This window comes from Phyllobates terribilis, unplaced genomic scaffold (assembly GCF_046119375.1).
Source record: "Phyllobates terribilis strain yellow unplaced genomic scaffold, ASM4611937v1 Scaffold_3__8_contigs__length_932513732, whole genome shotgun sequence".
NCBI lineage: Eukaryota > Metazoa > Chordata > Amphibia > Anura > Dendrobatidae > Phyllobates > Phyllobates terribilis.
This window is the reverse complement of record NW_027362763.1, coordinates 811,434,151-811,453,044: the sequence shown is the minus strand read 5'-3', so window position 1 is coordinate 811,453,044 and position 18,894 is coordinate 811,434,151.

Here is an 18,894-nt window from a genome sequence, read left to right as displayed (position 1 = left end):
TATATGGATTTTTTAATTTTATTCTTATTTTTACAGGTAGACACTGCGGGAGCAGACTACAATCATTATCCCCTGCCAGTAAAAAAAAGTAAGTTATCACACAGCTCCAAAGGCCAAAAAATAAAAATATTACGGGTCTCAGAAAATGGCAACACAACCCAAAACATTTTTTTTTTCAAAATTCAGATTTTTTTTTCCACCTCTAAGGTAATAAAAATACCGGACATGTTTGGCATTGCTAATTGTACTGATGAGCAGAATCATATTTCGAGGTCATTTGTACCAAACAATACACACAGTAGAAACAATTCCCAAAAAACAGTGTCAGAATTGTGTTTTTTCACAATTTCACTTCACTTAGCATGTGCTTTCCAGCATACTATGTGGTAAAATAAATGATGTTATTAAAAAGTAAAATTTGTCCTGCAAAAAACAAGCCCTCATACGGCGATGTGGACAGAAAAATAAAAAAGTTATGGCTCTGGTAAGGAGGGGAGGAAAAAGCAAAAACTCAAAAACGGAAATTTGTCTCTTTGTGAAGCGGTTAGAGAGAACGTGTCAGCTGATTTATGCAGGCCAAACCATGTCTGGGGGCGGCGCTGGGCTAGTCCCATCTCCCCCTGTTGTCTTCAACCAGATCTTCTAACTATATTGACAGGAAAAGTATATCCAGCTGCAATAGTGAAGCCAGGATCTGGTTCATGTCGCCTGCAGTTGGGGCAGCATGAATAAACTCATGGGTTCCCTTTAAAGCTGTTGTACCACAGAGTAGGGGATAATTTCCAGATGGTACCCCCAGTGATCCCAAGAAGGACTGGAGCTAAGGTTGAGCCTGTGCATTTCTCCTCCGTTCATCCTCATTGGGAGCACCGGAGATAGCAAAGCTCTTTATCTAATTAATCTGTTAACTTCAAGCAGAAAGAATCTGTTTCTGGGGCTGTTTATATGTTCATGTTTTTTCAAGGAACGTGTGTGTTTTTTTTTCCATCAGCACAGATGAAAAATGGCAATTAGTGTTGAGCGAACATGCTCGACACTGCTCGGTACTCGTCCGAGCATCACGCTACTCGGGATGTTCGGTGAGCACCGAGCATTTATGGGTTACCGCCCTGCATGTTTGGCGCTCTTTACAGAGCCAATGAACATGCAGGGATTGCCAGCCAGTCACTGTAATGCTGCAGCCATGTTGGTTGTGGGCATTACAGTGATTGGCTGGCCGCACAGCGTCACCTCGAGTATTTAAAACCGGGCGCTGCATCGTGGACACAGTCGCTTCGGATTAGACAGTGTAGGGACAGCGCTGTTGATTTAGGGAGAGATATAAACTGCGAAATAGTTAGTGTAGGGTCGGTAAAGGCTGCCAGAACAAACAAACAGTCCTTTTCAGGACTAATATCCATCCCAGATACCAGGCAGGCAGGCTGTATAGGAGACGCAGTGGTTATACCAGCAAACGCTGCATTACTGTCCTGTGTGCTGCTGTTGCTAAAATTGCTGGACTTAGCACCAGGAGTCGGGGGCCAGGAAAAATCCTTTTTTTTTCATCTAAATCCTCCTTTTTTTTTTCCTCCCTCACACTGTACAAATTCCCGTCTTATTAACCTTTTGGTGTGTCCGTCCACCCCCAAAAAAAAGCGTCTCTCTGATTTTTCAGACACAAATATAACTGTTGAAAATAGTCTGGTGTAAGCTAGAGAAACAGAAGTGTTGTTTTGCACTTCCACAGTTCAAACCTCTGTATTATCCATTTTGGGCCATTTGTATCTAAAAAAAAAAAGCAGTTTGAGTGTGTTGCTCACTGTTCAGCCGCAAATATCTCTATTTAAAAAGTGTGGTATACCCCAGTAAACAATAATTGTGGTTTTGCCATCCCACGGTAAAAAATCTCTATTATTCAGCTTTTGGTAGTTTTTTCCGTAAAGAAAAACAGTAGTGTCTCCTGACTGTTGTGACACAAAAATATATCTGTTGAAAATAGTCTTTTGTAGGCCCGACATCCCAGTGTGGTTTCGCAGTTCCACGGGTCAAATCGCTGTACTATCCAGTGTTGGGCCTTTGGTATCTAAAAAAAAGCAGTTTGAGTGTGTCGCTCACTGTTCAGCTGTAAATATCTCTATTTAAAAAGTGTGGTATACCCCAGTAAACAATAACTGTGGTTTTGCCATCCCACGGTAAAAAATCTCTATTATTCAGCTTTTGGTAGTTTTTTCCGTAAAGAAAAACAGTAGTGTCTACTGACTGTTGTGACACAAAAATATATCTGTTGAAAATAGTCTTGTGTAGGCCCGACATCCCAGTGTGGTTTCGCAGTTCAACGGGTCAAATCGCTGTACTATCCAGTTTTGGGCCTTTGGTATCTAAAAAAAAGCAGTTTGAGTGTGTCGCTCACTGTTCAGCCGCAAATATCTCTATTTAAAAAAGTGTGGTATACCCCAGTAAACAATAACTGTGGTTTTGCCATCCCACGGTAAAAAATCTCTATTATTCAGCTTTTGGTAGTTTTTTCCGTAAAGAAAAACAGTAGTGTCTCCTGACTGTTGTGACACAAAAATATATCTGTTGAAAATAGTCTTGTGTAAGCCTGACATCCCAGTGTGGTTTCGCAGTTCCAAGGGTCAAATCGCTGTACTATCCAGTTTTGGGCCTTTGGTATCTATGAAAAAGCAGTTTGAGTGTGTCGCTCACTGTTCAGCCGCAAATATCTCTATTTAAAAAAGTGTGGTATACCCCAGTAAACAATAACTGTGGTTTTGCCATCCCACGGTAAAAAATCTCTATTATTCAGCTTTTGGTAGTTTTTTCCGTAAAGAAAAACAGTAGTGTCTCCTGACTGTTGTGACACAAAAATATATCTGTTGAAAATAGTCTTTTGTAGGCCCGACATCCCAGTGTGGTTTCGCAGTTCCACGGGTCAAATCGCTGTACTATCCAGTTTTGGGCCTTTGGTATAAAAAAAAAAGCAGTTTGAGTGTGTCGCTCACTGTTCAGCCGCAAATATCTCTATTTAAAAAAGTGTGGCATACCCCAGTAAACAATAACTGTGGTTTTGCCATCCCACGGTAAAAAATCTCTATTATTCAGCTTTTGGTAGTTTTTTCCGTAAAGAAAAACAGTAGTGTCTCCTGACTGTTGTGACACAAAAATATATCTGTTGAAAATAGTCTTGTGTAGGCCCGACATCCCAGTGTGGTTTCGCAGTTCCACGGGTCAAATCGCTGTACTATCCAGATTTGGGCCTTTGGTATCTAAAAAAAGAGCAGTTTGAGTGTGTCGCTCACTGTTCAGCCGCAAATATCTGTATTTAAAAAAGTTTGGTATACCCCAATAAACAATAACTGTGGTTTTGCCATCCCACGGTAAAAAATCTCTATTATTCAGCTTTTGGTAGTTTTTTCCGTAAAGAAAAACAGTAGTGTCTCCTGACTGTTGTGACACAAAAATATATCTGTTGAAAATAGTCTTGTGTAGGCCCGACATCCCAGTGTGGTTTCGCAGTTCCACGGGTCAAATCGCTGTACTATCCAGTTTTGGGCCTTTGGTATCTAAAAAAAGAGCAGTTTGAGTGTGTCGCTCACTGTTCAGCCGCAAATATCTGTATTTAAAAAAGTTTGGTATACCCCAATAAACAATAACTGTGGTTTTGCCATCCCACGGTAAAAAATCTCTATTATTCAGCTTTTGGTAGTTTTTTCCGTAAAGAAAAACAGTAGTGTCTCCTGACTGTTGTGATACAAAAATATATCTGTTGAAAATAGTCTTGTGTAGGCCCGACATCCCAGTGTGGTTTCGCAGTTCAACGGGTCAAATCGCTGTACTATCCAGTTTTGGGCCTTTGGTATCTAAAAAAAAAGCAGTTTGAGTGTGTCGCTCAATGTTCAGCCGCAAATATCTCTATTTGAAAAAGTGTGGTATACCCCAGTAAACAATAACTGTGGTTTTGCCATCCCACGGTAAAAAATCTCTATTATTCAGCTTTTGGTAGTTTTTTCCGTAAAGAAAAACAGTAGTGTCTCCTGACTGTTGTGACACAAAAATATATCTGTTGAAAATATTCCTGTGTAGGCCCGACATCCCAGTGTGGTTTAGAAGTTCCACGGGTCAAATCGCTGTACTATCCAGTTTTGGGCCTTTGGTATCTAAAAAAAAAAGCAGTTTGAGTGTGTCGCTCACTGTTCAGCCGCAAATATCTCTATTTAAAAAGTGTGGTATACCCCAGTAAACAATAATTGTGGTTTTGCCATCCCACGTTAAAAAATCTCTATTATTCAGCTTTTGGTAGTTTTTTCCGTAAAGAAAAACAGTAGTGTCTCCTGACTGTTGTGACACAAAAATATATCTGTTGAAAATAGTCTTTTGTAGGCCCGACATCCCAGTATGGTTTCGCAGTTCCACGGGTCAAATCGCTGTACTATCCAGTGTTGGGCCTTTGGTATCTAAAAAAAAGCAGTTTGAGTGTGTCGCTCACTGTTCAGCCGTAAATATCTCTATTTAAAAAGTGTGGTATACCCCAGTAAACAATAACTGTGGTTTTGCCATCCCACGGTAAAAAATCTCTATTATTCAGCTTTTGGTAGTTTTTTCCGTAAAGAAAAACAGTAGTGTCTACTGACTGTTGTGACACAAAAATATATCTGTTGAAAATAGTCTTGTGTAGGCCCGACATCCCAGTGTGGTTTCGCAGTTCAACGGGTCAAATCGCTGTACTATCCAGTTTTGGGCCTTTGGTATCTAAAAAAAAGCAGTTTGAGTGTGTCGCTCACTGTTCAGCCGCAAATATCTCTATTTAAAAAAGTGTGGTATACCCCAGTAAACAATAACTGTGGTTTTGCCATCCCACGGTAAAAAATCTCTATTATTCAGCTTTTGGTAGTTTTTTCCGTAAAGAAAAACAGTAGTGTCTCCTGACTGTTGTGACACAAAAATATATCTGTTGAAAATAGTCTTGTGTAAGCCTGACATCCCAGTGTGGTTTCGCAGTTCCAAGGGTCAAATCGCTGTACTATCCAGTTTTGGGCCTTTGGTATCTATAAAAAAGCAGTTTGAGTGTGTCGCTCACTGTTCAGCCGCAAATATCTCTATTTAAAAAAGTGTGGTATACCCCAGTAAACAATAACTGTGGTTTTGCCATCCCACGGTAAAAAATCTCTATTATTCAGCTTTTGGTAGTTTTTTCCGTAAAGAAAAACAGTAGTGTCTCCTGACTGTTGTGACACAAAAATATATCTGTTGAAAATAGTCTTTTGTAGGCCCGACATCCCAGTGTGGTTTCGCAGTTCCACGGGTCAAATCGCTGTACTATCCAGTTTTGGGCCTTTGGTATAAAAAAAAAAGCAGTTTGAGTGTGTCGCTCACTGTTCAGCCGCAAATATCTCTATTTAAAAAAGTGTGGCATACCCCAGTAAACAATAACTGTGGTTTTGCCATCCCACGGTAAAAAATCTCTATTATTCAGCTTTTGGTAGTTTTTTCCGTAAAGAAAAACAGTAGTGTCTCCTGACTGTTGTGACACAAAAATATATCTGTTGAAAATAGTCTTGTGTAGGCCCGACATCCCAGTGTGGTTTCGTAGTTCCACGGGTCAAATCGCTGTACTATCCAGATTTGGGCCTTTGGTATCTTAAAAAAAGAGCAGTTTGAGTGTGTCGCTCACTGGTCAGCCGCAAATATCTGTATTTAAAAAAGTTTGGTATACCCCAATAAACAATAACTGTGGTTTTGCCATCCCACGGTAAAAAATCTCTATTATTCAGCTTTTGGTAGTTTTTTCCGTAAAGAAAAACAGTAGTGTCTCCTGACTGTTGTGACACAAAAATATATCTGTTGAAAATAGTCTTGTGTAGGCCCGACATCCCAGTGTGGTTTCGCAGTTCCACGGGTCAAATCGCTGTACTATCCAGTTTTGGGCCTTTGGTATCTAAAAAAAAAGCAGTTTGAGTGTGTCGCTCAATGTTCAGCCGCAAATATCTCTATTTGAAAAAGTGTGGTATACCCCAGTAAAAAATAACTGTGGTTTTGCCATCCCACGGTAAAAAATCTCTATTATTCAGCTTTTGGTAGTTTTTTCCGTAAAGAAAAACAGTAGTGTCTCCTGACTGTTGTGACACAAAAATATATCTGTTGAAAATAGTCTTGTGTAGGCCCGACATCCCAGTGTGGTTTCGCAGTTCCACGGGTCAAATCGCTGTACTATCCAGTTTTGGGCCTTTGGTATCTAAAAAAAGAGCAGTTTGAGTGTGTCGCTCACTGTTCAGCCGCAAATATCTGTATTTAAAAAAGTTTGGTATACCCCAATAAACAATAACTGTGGTTTTGCCATCCCACGGTAAAAAATCTCTATTATTCAGCTTTTGGTAGTTTTTTCCGTAAAGAAAAACAGTAGTGTCTCCTGACTGTTGTGATACAAAAATATATCTGTTGAAAATAGTCTTGTGTAGGCCCGACATCCCAGTGTGGTTTCGCAGTTCCACGGGTCAAATCACTGTACTATCCAGTTTTGGGCCTTTGGTATCTAAAAAAAAAGCAGTTTGAGTGTGTCGCTCAATGTTCAGCCGCAAATATCTCTATTTGAAAAAGTGTGGTATACCCCAGTAAACAATAACTGTGGTTTTGCCATCCCACGGTAAAAAATCTCTATTATTCAGCTTTTGGTAGTTTTTTCCGTAAAGAAAAACAGTAGTGTCTCCTGACTGTTGTGACACAAAAATATATCTGTTGAAAATATTCCTGTGTAGGCCCGACATCCCAGTGTGGTTTAGAAGTTCCACGGGTCAAATCGCTGTACTATCCAGTTTTGGGCCTTTGGTATCTAAAAAAAAAAGCAGTTTGAGTGTGTCGCTCACTGTTCAGCCGCAAATATCTCTATTTAAAAAAGTGTGGCATACCCCAGTAAACAATAACTGTGGTTTTGCCATCCCACGGTAAAAAATCTCTATTATTCAGCTTTTGGTAGTTTTTTCCGTAAAGAAAAACAGTAGTGTCTCCTGACTGTTGTGACACAAAAATATATCTGTTGAAAATAGTCTTGTGTATGCCCGATATCCCAGTGTGGTTTCGCAGTTCCACGGGTCAAATCGCTGTACTATCCAGTTTTGGGCCTTTGGTATCTAAAAAAAAAGCAGTTTGAGTGTGTCGCTCACTGTTCAGCTGCAAATATCTCTATTTTAAAAAGTGTGGTATACCCCAGTAAACAATAACTGTGGTTTTGCCATCCCACGGTAAAAAATCTCTATTATTCAGCTTTTGGTAGTTTTTTCCGTAAAGAAAAACAGTAGTGTCTCCTGACTGTTGTGACACAAAAATATATCTGTTGAAAATAGTCTTTTGTAGGCCCGACATCCCAGTGTGGTTTCGCAGTTCCACGGGTCAAATCGCTGTACTATCCAGTTTTGGGCCTTTAGTATAAAAAAAAAAGCAGTTTGAGTGTGTCGCTCACTGGTCAGCCGCAAATATCTCTATTTAAAAAAGTGTGGTATACCTGAGTGAACAATAACTGTGGTTTTGCCATCCCACGGTAAAAAATCTCTATTATTCAGCTTTTGGTAGTTTTTTCCGTAAAGAAAAACAGTAGTGTCTCCTTACTGTTGTGACACAAAAATATATGTGTTGAAAATAGTCCTGTGTAGGCCCGACATCCCAGTGTGGTTTCACAGTTCCACGGGTAAAATCGCTGTACTATGCAGTTTTGGGCCTTTGGTATCTAAAAAAAGAGCAGTTTGAGTGTGTCGCTCACTGTTCAGCCGCAAATATCTGTATTTAAAAAAGTTTGGTATACCCCAATAAACAATAACTGTGGTTTTGCCATCCCACGGTAAAAAATCTCTATTATTCAGCTTTTCGTAGTTTTTTCCGTAAAGAAAAACAGTAGTGTCTCCTGACTGTTGTGACACAAAAATATATCTGTTGAAAATAGTCTTGTGTAGGCCCGACATCCCAGTGTGGTTTCGCAGTTCCACGGGTCAAATCGCTGTACTATCCAGTTTTGGGCCTTTGGTATCTAAAAAAAAAGCAGTTTGAGTGTGTCGCTCACTGTTCAGCCGCAAATATCTGTATTTAAAAAAGTTTGGTATACCCCAATAAACAATAACTGTGGTTTTGCCATCCCACGGTAAAAAATCTCTATTATTCAGCTTTTGGTAGTTTTTTCCCTAAAGAAAAACAGTAGTGTCTCCTGACTGTTGTGACACAAAAATATATCTGTTGAAAATAGTCTTGTGTAGGCCCGACATCCCAGTGTGGTTTCGCAGTTCCACGGGTCAAATCGCTGTACTATCCAGTTTTGGGCCTTTGGTATCTAAAAAAAAAGCAGTTTGAGTGTGTCGCTCAATGTTCAGCCGCAAATATCTCTATTTGAAAAAGTGTGGTATACCCCAGTAAACAATAACTGTGGTTTTGCCATCCCACGGTAAAAAATCTCTATTATTCAGCTTTTGGTAGTTTTTTCCGTAAAGAAAAACAGTAGTGTCTCCTGACTGTTGTGACACAAAAATATATCTGTTGAAAATAGTCTTGTGTAGGCCCGACATCCCAGTGTGGTTTCGCAGTTCCACGGGTCAAATCGCTGTACTATCCAGTTTTGGGCCTTTGGTATCTAAAAAAAGAGCAGTTTGAGTGTGTCGCTCACTGTTCAGCCGCAAATATCTGTATTTAAAAAAGTTTGGTATACCCCAATAAACAATAACTGTGGTTTTGCCATCCCACGGTAAAAAATCTCTATTATTCAGCTTTTGGTAGTTTTTTCCGTAAAGAAAAACAGTAGTGTCTCCTGACTGTTGTGACACAAAAATATATCTGTTGAAAATAGTCTTGTGTAGGCCCGACATCCCAGTGTGGTTTCGCAGTTCCACGGGTCAAATCGCTGTACTATCCAGTTTTGGGCCTTTAGTATAAAAAAAAAAGCAGTTTGAGTGTGTCGCTCACTGGTCAGCCGCAAATATCTCTATTTAAAAAAGTGTGGTATACCTGAGTGAACAATAACTGTGGTTTTGCCATCCCACGGTAAAAAATCTCTATTATTCAGCTTTTGGTAGTTTTTTCCGTAAAGAAAAACAGTAGTGTCTCCTTACTGTTGTGACACAAAAATATATGTGTTGAAAATAGTCCTGTGTAGGCCCGACATCCCAGTGTGGTTTCACAGTTCCACGGGTAAAATCGCTGTACTATGCAGTTTTGGGCCTTTGGTATCTAAAAAAAGAGCAGTTTGAGTGTGTCGCTCACTGTTCAGCCGCAAATATCTGTATTTAAAAAAGTTTGGTATACCCCAATAAACAATAACTGTGGTTTTGCCATCCCACGGTAAAAAATCTCTATTATTCAGCTTTTCGTAGTTTTTTCCGTAAAGAAAAACAGTAGTGTCTCCTGACTGTTGTGACACAAAAATATATCTGTTGAAAATAGTCTTGTGTAGGCCCGACATCCCAGTGTGGTTTCGCAGTTCCACGGGTCAAATCGCTGTACTATCCAGTTTTGGGCCTTTGGTATCTAAAAAAAAAGCAGTTTGAGTGTGTCGCTCACTGTTCAGCCGCAAATATCTGTATTTAAAAAAGTTTGGTATACCCCAATAAACAATAACTGTGGTTTTGCCATCCCACGGTAAAAAATCTCTATTATTCAGCTTTTGGTAGTTTTTTCCCTAAAGAAAAACAGTAGTGTCTCCTGACTGTTGTGACACAAAAATATATCTGTTGAAAATAGTCTTGTGTAGGCCCGACATCCCAGTGTGGTTTCGCAGTTCCACGGGTCAAATCGCTGTACTATCCAGTTTTGGGCCTTTGGTATCTAAAAAAAAAGCAGTTTGAGTGTGTCGCTCAATGTTCAGCCGCAAATATCTCTATTTGAAAAAGTGTGGTATACCCCAGTAAACAATAACTGTGGTTTTGCCATCCCACGGTAAAAAATCTCTATTATTCAGCTTTTGGTAGTTTTTTCCGTAAAGAAAAACAGTAGTGTCTCCTGACTGTTGTGACACAAAAATATATCTGTTGAAAATAGTCTTGTGTAGGCCCGACATCCCAGTGTGGTTTCGCAGTTCCACGGGTCAAATCGCTGTACTATCCAGTTTTGGGCCTTTGGTATCTAAAAAAAGAGCAGTTTGAGTGTGTCGCTCACTGTTCAGCCGCAAATATCTGTATTTAAAAAAGTTTGGTATACCCCAATAAACAATAACTGTGGTTTTGCCATCCCACGGTAAAAAATCTCTATTATTCAGCTTTTGGTAGTTTTTTCCGTAAAGAAAAACAGTAGTGTCTCCTGACTGTTGTGACACAAAAATATATCTGTTGAAAATAGTCTTGTGTAGGCCCGACATCCCAGTGTGGTTTCGCAGTTCCACGGGTCAAATCGCTGTACTATCCAGTTTTGGGCCTTTGGTATCTAAAAAAAAAGCAGTTTGAGTGTGTCGCTCACTGTTCAGCCGCAAATATCTCTATTTTAAAAAGTGTGGTATACCCCAGTAAACAATAACTGTGGTTTTGCCATCCCACGGTAAAAAATCTCTATTATTCAGCTTTTTGTAGTTTTTTCCGTAAAGAAAAACAGTAGTGTCTCCTGACTGTTGTGACACAAAAATATATCTGTTGAAAAGAGTCTTGTGTAGGCCCGACATCCCAGTGTGGTTTCGCAGTTCCACGGGCCAAATCACTGTACTATCCAGTTTTGGGCCTTTGGTATCTAAAAAAAGAGCAGTTTGAGTGTGTCGCTCACTGTTCAGCCGCAAATATCTCTATTTAAAAAAGTTTGGTATACCCCAGTAAACAATAACTGTGGTTTTGCCATCCCACGGTAAAAAATCTCTGTTATTAAGCTTTTAGTAGTTTTTTCCATAAAGAAAAACAGTAGTGTCTCCTGACTGTTGTGACACAAAAATATATCTGTTGAAAATAGTCTTGTGTAGGCCCGACATCCCAGTGTGGTTTCGCAGTTCCACGGGTCAAATCGCTGTACTATCCAGTTTTGGGCCTTTGGTATCTAAAAAAAGAGCAGTTTGAGTGTGTCGCTCACTGTTCAGCCGCAAATATCTGTATTTAAAAAAGTTTGGTATACCCCAATAAACAATAACTGTGGTTTTGCCATCCCACGGTAAAAAATCTCTATTATTCAGCTTTTGGTAGTTTTTTCCGTAAAGAAAAACAGTAGTGTCTCCTGACTGTTGTGACACAAAAATATATCTGTTGAAAATAGTCTTGTGTAGGCCCGACATCCCAGTGTGGTTTCGCAGTTCCACGGGTCAAATCGCTGTACTATCCAGTTTTGGGCCTTTGGTATCTAAAAAAAAAGCAGTTTGAGTGTGTCGCTCAATGTTCAGCCGCAAATATCTCTATTTGAAAAAGTGTGGTATACCCCAGTAAACAATAACTGTGGTTTTGCCATCCCACGGTAAAAAATCTCTATTATTCAGCTTTTGGTAATTTTTTCCGTAAAGAAAAACAGTAGTGTCTACTGACTGTTGTGACACAAAAATATATCTGTTGAAAATATTCCTGTGTAGGCCCGACATCCCAGTGTGGTTTAGAAGTTCCACGGGTCAAATCGCTGTACTATCCAGTTTTGGGCCTTTGGTATCTAAAAAAAAAGCCGTTTGAGTGTGTCGCTCACTGTTCAGCCGCAAATATCTCTATTTAAAAAAGTGTGGCATACCCCAGTAAACAATAACTGTGGTTTTGCCATCCCACGGTAAAAAATCTCTATTATTCAGCTTTTGGTAGTTTTTTCCGTAAAGAAAAACAGTAGTGTCTCCTGACTGTTGTGACACAAAAATATATCTGTTGAAAATAGTCTTGTGTATACCCGACATCCCAGTGTGGTTTCGCAGTTCCACGGGTAAAATCGCTGTACTATCCAGTTTTGGGCCTTTGGTATCTAAAAAAAAAGCAGTTTGAGTGTGTCGCTCACTGTTCAGCCGCAAATATCTCTATTTTAAAAAGTGTGGTACACCCCAGTAAACAATAACTGTGGTTTTGCCATCCCACGGTAAAAAATCTCTATTATTCAGCTTTTGGTAGTTTTTTCCGTAAAGAAAAACAGTAGTGTCTCCTGACTGTTGTGACACAAAAATATATCTGTTGAAAATAGACTTTTGTAGGCCCGACATCCCAGTGTGGTTTCGCAGTTCCACGGGTCAAATCGCTGTACTATCCAGTTTTGGGCCTTTGGTATAAAAAAAAAAGCAGTTTGAGTGTGTCGCTCACTGGTCAGCTGCAAATATCTCTATTTAAAAAAGTGTGGTATACCTGAGTGAACAATAACTGTGGTTTTGCCATCCCACGGTAAAAAATCTCTATTATTCAGCTTTTGGTAGTTTTTTCCGTAAAGAAAAACAGTAGTGTCTCCTTACTGTTGTGACACAAAAATATATGTGTTGAAAATAGTCCTGTGTAGGCCCGACATCCCAGTGTGGTTTCGCAGTTCCACGGGTAAAATCGCTGTACTATGCAGTTTTGGGCCTTTGGTATCTAAAAAAAAAGCAGTTTGAGTGTGTCGCTCACTGTTCAGCCGCAAATATCTGTATTTAAAAAAGTTTGGTATACCCCAATAAACAATAACTGTTGTTTTGCCATCCCACGGTAAAAAATCTCTATTATTCAGCTTTTGGTAGTTTTTTCCGTAAAGAAAAACAGCAGTGTCTCCTGACTGTTGTGACACAAAAATATATCTGTTGAAAACAGTCTTGTGTAGGCCCGACATCCCAGTGTGGTTTCGCAGTTCCACGGGTCAAATCGCTGTACTATCTAGTTTTGGGCCTTTGGTATCTAAAAAAAAAGCAGTTTGAGTGTGTCGCTCAATGTTCAGCCGCAAATATCTCTATTTGAAAAAGTGTGGTATACCCCAGTAAACAATAACTGTGGTTTTGCCATCCCACGGTAAAAAATCTCTATTATTCAGCTTTTGGTAGTTTTTTCCGTAAAGAAAAACAGTAGTGTCTCCTGACTGTTGTGACACAAAAATATATCTGTTGAAAATAGTCTTGTGTAGGCCCGACATCCCAGTGTGGTTTCGCAGTTCCACGGGTCAAATCGCTGTACTATCCAGTTTTGGGCCTTTGGTATCTAAAAAAAGAGCAGTTTGAGTGTGTCGCTCACTGTTCAGCCGCAAATATCTGTATTTAAAAAAGTTTGGTATACCCCAATAAACAATAACTGTGGTTTTGCCATCCCACGGTAAAAAATCTCTATTATTCAGCTTTTGGTAGTTTTTTCCGTAAAGAAAAACAGTAGTGTCTCCTGACTGTTGTGACACAAAAATATATCTGTTGAAAATAGTCTTGTGTAGGCCCGACATCTCAGTGTGGTTTCGCAGTTCCACGGGTCAAATCGCTGTACTATCCAGTTTTGGGCCTTTGGTATCTAAAAAAAGAGCAGTTTGAGTGTGTCGCTCACTGTTCAGCCGCAAATATCTGTATTTAAAAAAGTTTGGTATACCCCAATAAACAATAACTGTGGTTTTGCCATCCCACGGTAAAAAATCTCTATTATTCAGCTTTTGGTAGTTTTTTCCGTAAAGAAAAACAGTAGTGTCTCCTGACTGTTGTGACACAAAAATATATCTGTTGAAAATAGTCTTGTGTAGGCCCGACATCTCAGTGTGGTTTCGCAGTTCCACGGGTCAAATCGCTGTACTATCCAGTTTTGGGCCTTTGGTATCTAAAAAAAGAGCAGTTTGAGTGTGTCGCTCACTGTTCAGCCGCAAATATCTGTATTTAAAAAAGTTTGGTATACCCCAATAAACAATAACTGTTGTTTTGCCATCCCACGGTAAAAAATCTCTATTATTCAGCTTTTGGTAGTTTTTTCCGTAAAGAAAAACATCAGTGTCTCCTGACTGTTGTGACACAAAAATATATCTGTTGAAAATAGTCTTGTGTAGGCCCGACATCCCAGTGTGGTTTCGCAGTTCCACGGGTCAAATCGCTGTACTATCTAGTTTTGGGCCTTTGGTATCTAAAAAAAAAGCAGTTTGAGTGTGTCGCTCAATGTTCAGCCGCAAATATCTCTATTTGAAAAAGTGTGGTATACCCCAGTAAACAATAACTGTGGTTTTGCCATCCCACGGTAAAAAATCTCTATTATTCAGCTTTTGGTAGTTTTTTCCGTAAAGAAAAACAGTAGTGTCTCCTGACTGTTGTGACACAAAAATATATCTGTTGAAAATAGTCTTGTGTAGGCCCGACATCCCAGTGTGGTTTCGCAGTTCCACGGGTCAAATCGCTGTACTATCCAGTTTTGGGCCTTTGGTATCTAAAAAAAGAGCAGTTTGAGTGTGTCGCTCACTGTTCAGCCGCAAATATCTGTATTTAAAAAAGTTTGGTATACCCCAATAAACAATAACTGTGGTTTTGCCATCCCACGGTAAAAAATCTCTATTATTCAGCTTTTGGTAGTTTTTTCCGTAAAGAAAAACAGTAGTGTCTCCTGACTGTTGTGACACAAAAATATATGTGTTGAAAATATTCCTGTGTAGGCCCGACATCCCAGTGTGGTTTAGAAGTTCCACGGGTCAAATCGCTGTACTATCCAGTTTTGGGCCTTTGGTATCTAAAAAAAAAGCAGTTTGAGTGTGTCGCTCACTGTTCAGTCGCAAATATCTCTATTTAAAAAAGTGTGGCATACCCCAGTAAACAATAACTGTGGTTTTGCCATCCCACGGTAAAAAATCTCTATTATTCAGCTTTTGGTAGTTTTTTCCGTAAAGAAAAACAGTAGTGTCTCCTGACTGTTGTGACACAAAAATATATCTGTTGAAAATAGTCTTGTGTATGCCCGACATCCCAGTGTGGTTTCGCAGTTCCACGGGTCAAATCGCTGTACTATCCAGTTTTGGGCCTTTGGTATCTAAAAAAAAAGCAGTTTGAGTGTGTCTCTCACTGTTCAGCCGCAAATATCTCTATTTTAAAAAGTGTGGTATACCCCAGTAAACAATAACTGTGGTTTTTCCATCCCACGTAAAAAATCTCTATTATTCAGCTTTTGGTAGTTTTTTCCGTAAAGAAAAACAGTAGTGTCTCCTGACTGTTGTGACACAAAAATATATCTGTTGAAAATAGTCTTGTGTAGGCCCGACATCCCAGTGTGGTTTCGCAGTTCCACGGGTCAAATCACTGTACTATCCAGTTTTGGGCCTTTGGTATCTAAAAAAAGAGCAGTTTGAGTGTGTCGCTCACTGTTCAGCCGCAAATATCTCTATTTAAAAAAGTTTGGTATACCCCAGTAAACAATAACTGTGGTTTTGCCATCCCACGGTAAAAAATCTCTGTTATTAAGCTTTTAGTAGTTTTTTCCATAAAGAAAAACAGTAGTGTCTCCTGACTGTTGTGACACAAAAATATATCTGTTGAATATAGTCTTGTGTAGGCCCGAAATCCCAGTGTGGTTTCGCAGTTACACGGGTCAAATCGCTGTACTATCCAGTTTTGGGCCTTTGGTATCTAAAAAAAAAGCAGTTTGAGTGTGTCTCTCACTGTTCAGCCGCAAATATTTCTATTTAAAAAAGTGTGGTATACCCCAGTAAACAATAACTGTGGTTTTGCCATCCCACGGTAAAAAATCTCTATTATTCAGCTTTTGGTAGTTTTTTCCGTAAAGAAAAACAGTAGTGTCTCCTGACTGTTGTGACACAAAAATATATCTGTTGAAAATAGTCTTGTGTAGGCCCGACATCCCAGTGTGGTTTCGCAGTTCCACGGGTCAAATCGCTGTGCTATCCAGTTTTGGGCCTTTGGTATCTAAAAAAAAAAACAGTTTGAGTGTGTCAATCACTGTTCAGCCGCAAATATCTCTATTTAAAAAAGTGTGGTATACCCCAGTAAACAATAACTGTGGTTTTGCCATCCCACGGTAAAAAATCTCTATTATTCAGCTTTTGGTAGTTTTTTCCGTAAAGAAAAACAGTAGTGTCTCCTGACTGTTGTGACACAAAAATATATCTGTTGAAAATATTCCTGTGTAGGCCTGACATCCCAGTGTGGTTTCGAAGTTCCACGGGTCAAATCGCTGTGCTATCCAGTTTTGGGCCTTTGGTATCAAAAAAAAAAACCGTTTGAGTGTGTCAATCACTGTTCAGCCGCAAATATCTCTATTTAAAAAAGTGTGGTATACCCCAGTAAACAATAACTGTGGTTTTGCCATCCCACGGTAAAAAATCTCTATTATTCAGCTTTTGGTAGTTTTTTCCGTAAAGAAAAACAGTAGTGTCTCCTGACTGTTGTGACACAAAAATATATCTGTTGAAAATAGTCTTGTGTAGGCCCGACATCCCAGTGTGGTTTCGCAGTTCCACGGGTCAAATCGCTGTACTATCCAGTTTTGGGCCTTTGGTATCTAAAAAAAAAGCAGTTTGAGTGTGTCTCTCACTGTTCAGCCGCAAATATCTCTATTTAAAAAAGTGTGGTATACCTCAGTAAACAATAACTGTGGTTTTGCCATCCCACGGTAAAAAATCTCTATTATTCAGCTTTTGGTAGTTTTTTCCGTAAAGAAAAACAGTAGTGTCTCCTGACTGTTGTGACACAAAAATATATCTGTTGAAAATAGTCTTGTGTAGGCCCAAAATCCCAGTGTGGTTTCGCAGTTCCACGGGTCAAATCGCTGTACTATCCAGTTTTGGGCCTTTGGTATCTAAAAAAAAAGGAGTTTGAGTGTGTCGCTCACTGTTCAGCCGCAAATACCTCTACTTAAAAAAGTATGGTATACCCCAGTAAACAATAACTGTGGTTTTGCCATCCCACGGTAAAAAATCTCTATTATTCAGCTTTTGGTAGTTTTTTCCGTGAAGAAAAACAGTAGTGTCTCCTGAATGCTGTGACACAAAAATATAACTGTTGAAAATAGTCTTGTGTAGGCCCGACATCCCAGTGTGGTTTCGCAGTTCCACGGGTCAAATCGCTGTACTATCCTGTTATAGGCCTTTGTTATCTAAAAAAAAAGCAGTTTGAGTGTGTTGCTCACTGTTCAGCCGCAAATATCTCTATTTAAAAAAGTGTGGTATACCCCAGTAAACAATAACTGTGGTTTTGCCAACCCACGGTAAAAAATCTCTATTATTCAGCTTTTGTTAGTTTTTTCCGTAAAGAAAAACAGTAGTGTCTCCTGACTGTTGTGACACAAAAATATATCTGTTGAAAATAGTCTTGTGTAGGCCCGACATCCCAGTGTGGTTTCGCAGTTCCACGGGTCAAATCGCTGTACTATCCAGTTCTGGGCCTTTGGTATCTAAAAAAAAAGCAGTTTGAGTGTGTCTCTCACTGTTCAGCCGCAAATATCTCTATTTAAAAAAGTGTGGTATACCCCAGTAAACAATAACTGTGGTTTTGCCATCCCACGGTAAAAAATCTCTATTATTCAGCTTTTGTTAGTTTTTTCCGTAAAGAAAAACAGTAGTGTCTCCTGACTGTTGTGACAGAAAAATATATCTGTTGAAAATAGTCTTGTGTAGGCCCGACATCCCAGTGTGGTTTCGCAGTTCCACGGGTCAAATCGCTGTACTATGCAGTTTTGGGCCTTTGGTATCTAAAAAAAAAGCAGTTTGAGTGTTTCACTCAATGTTCAGCCGCAAATATCTCTATTTGAAAAAGTGTGGTATACCCTAGTAAACAATAACTGTGGTTTTGCCATCCCACGGTAAAAAATCTCAATTATTCAGCTTTTGGTAGTTTTTTCCGTAATGAAAAACAGTAGTGTCTCCTGACTGTTGTGACACAAAAATATTTCTGTTGAAAATAGTCTTGTGTAGGCCTGACATCCCAGTGTGGTTTCGGAGTTACACGGGTCAAATCGCTGTACTATCCAGTTTTGGGCCTTTGGTATCTAAAAAAAAAGCAGTTTGAGTGTGTCGCTCACTGTTCAGCCGCAAATATCTCTATTTAAAAAAGTGTGGTATACCCCAGTAAACAATAGCTGTGGTTTTGCCATCCCACGGTAAAAAATCTCTATTATTCAGCTTTTGGTAGTTTTTTCCGTAAAGAAAAACAGTAGTGTCTCCTGACTGTTGTGACACAAAAATATATCTGTTGAAAATAGTCTTGTGTAGGCCCGACATCCCAGTGTGGTTTCGCAGTTCCACGGGTCAAATCGCTGTACTATCCAGTTTTGGGCCTTTGGTATCTAAAAAAAAAGCAGTTTGAGTGTGTCGCTCACTGTTCAGCCGCAAATATCTCTATTTAAAAAAGTGTGGTATACCCCAGTAAACAATAGCTGTGGTTTTGCCATCCCACGGTAAAAAATCTCTATTATTCAGCTTTTGGTAGTTTTTTCCGTAAAGAAAAACAGTAGTGTCTCCTGACTGTTGTGACACAAAAATATATCTGTTGAAAATAGTCTTGTGTAGGCCCGACATCCCAGTGTGGTTTCACAGTTCCACGGGTCAAATCGCTGTACTATCCAGTTTTGGGCCTTTGGTATCTAAAAAAAAAGCAGTTTGAGTGTGTCGCTCACTGTTCAGCCGCAAATATCTCTATTTTAAAAAGTGTGGTATACCCCAGTAAACAATAACTGTGGTTTTGCCATCCCACGGTAAAAAATCTCTACTATTCAGCTTTTGGTAGTTTTCTCCGTAAAGAAAAACAGTAGTGTCTCCTGACTGTTGTGACACAAAAATATATCTGTTGAAAATAGTCTTGTGTAGGCCCGACATCCCAGTGTGGTTTCGCAGTTCCACGGGTCAAATCGCTGTACTATCCAGTTTTGGTCCTTTGGTATCTAAAAAAAAAGCAGTTTGAGTGTGTCGCTCAATGTTCAGCCGCAAATATCTCTATTTGAAAAAGTGTGGTATACCCCAGTAAACAATAACTGAGGTTTTGCCATCCCACGGTAAAAAATCTCTATTATTCAGCTTTTGGTAGTTTTTTCCGTAAAAACAAACAGTAGTGTCTCCTGACTGTTGTGACACAAAAATATATCTGTTGAAAAT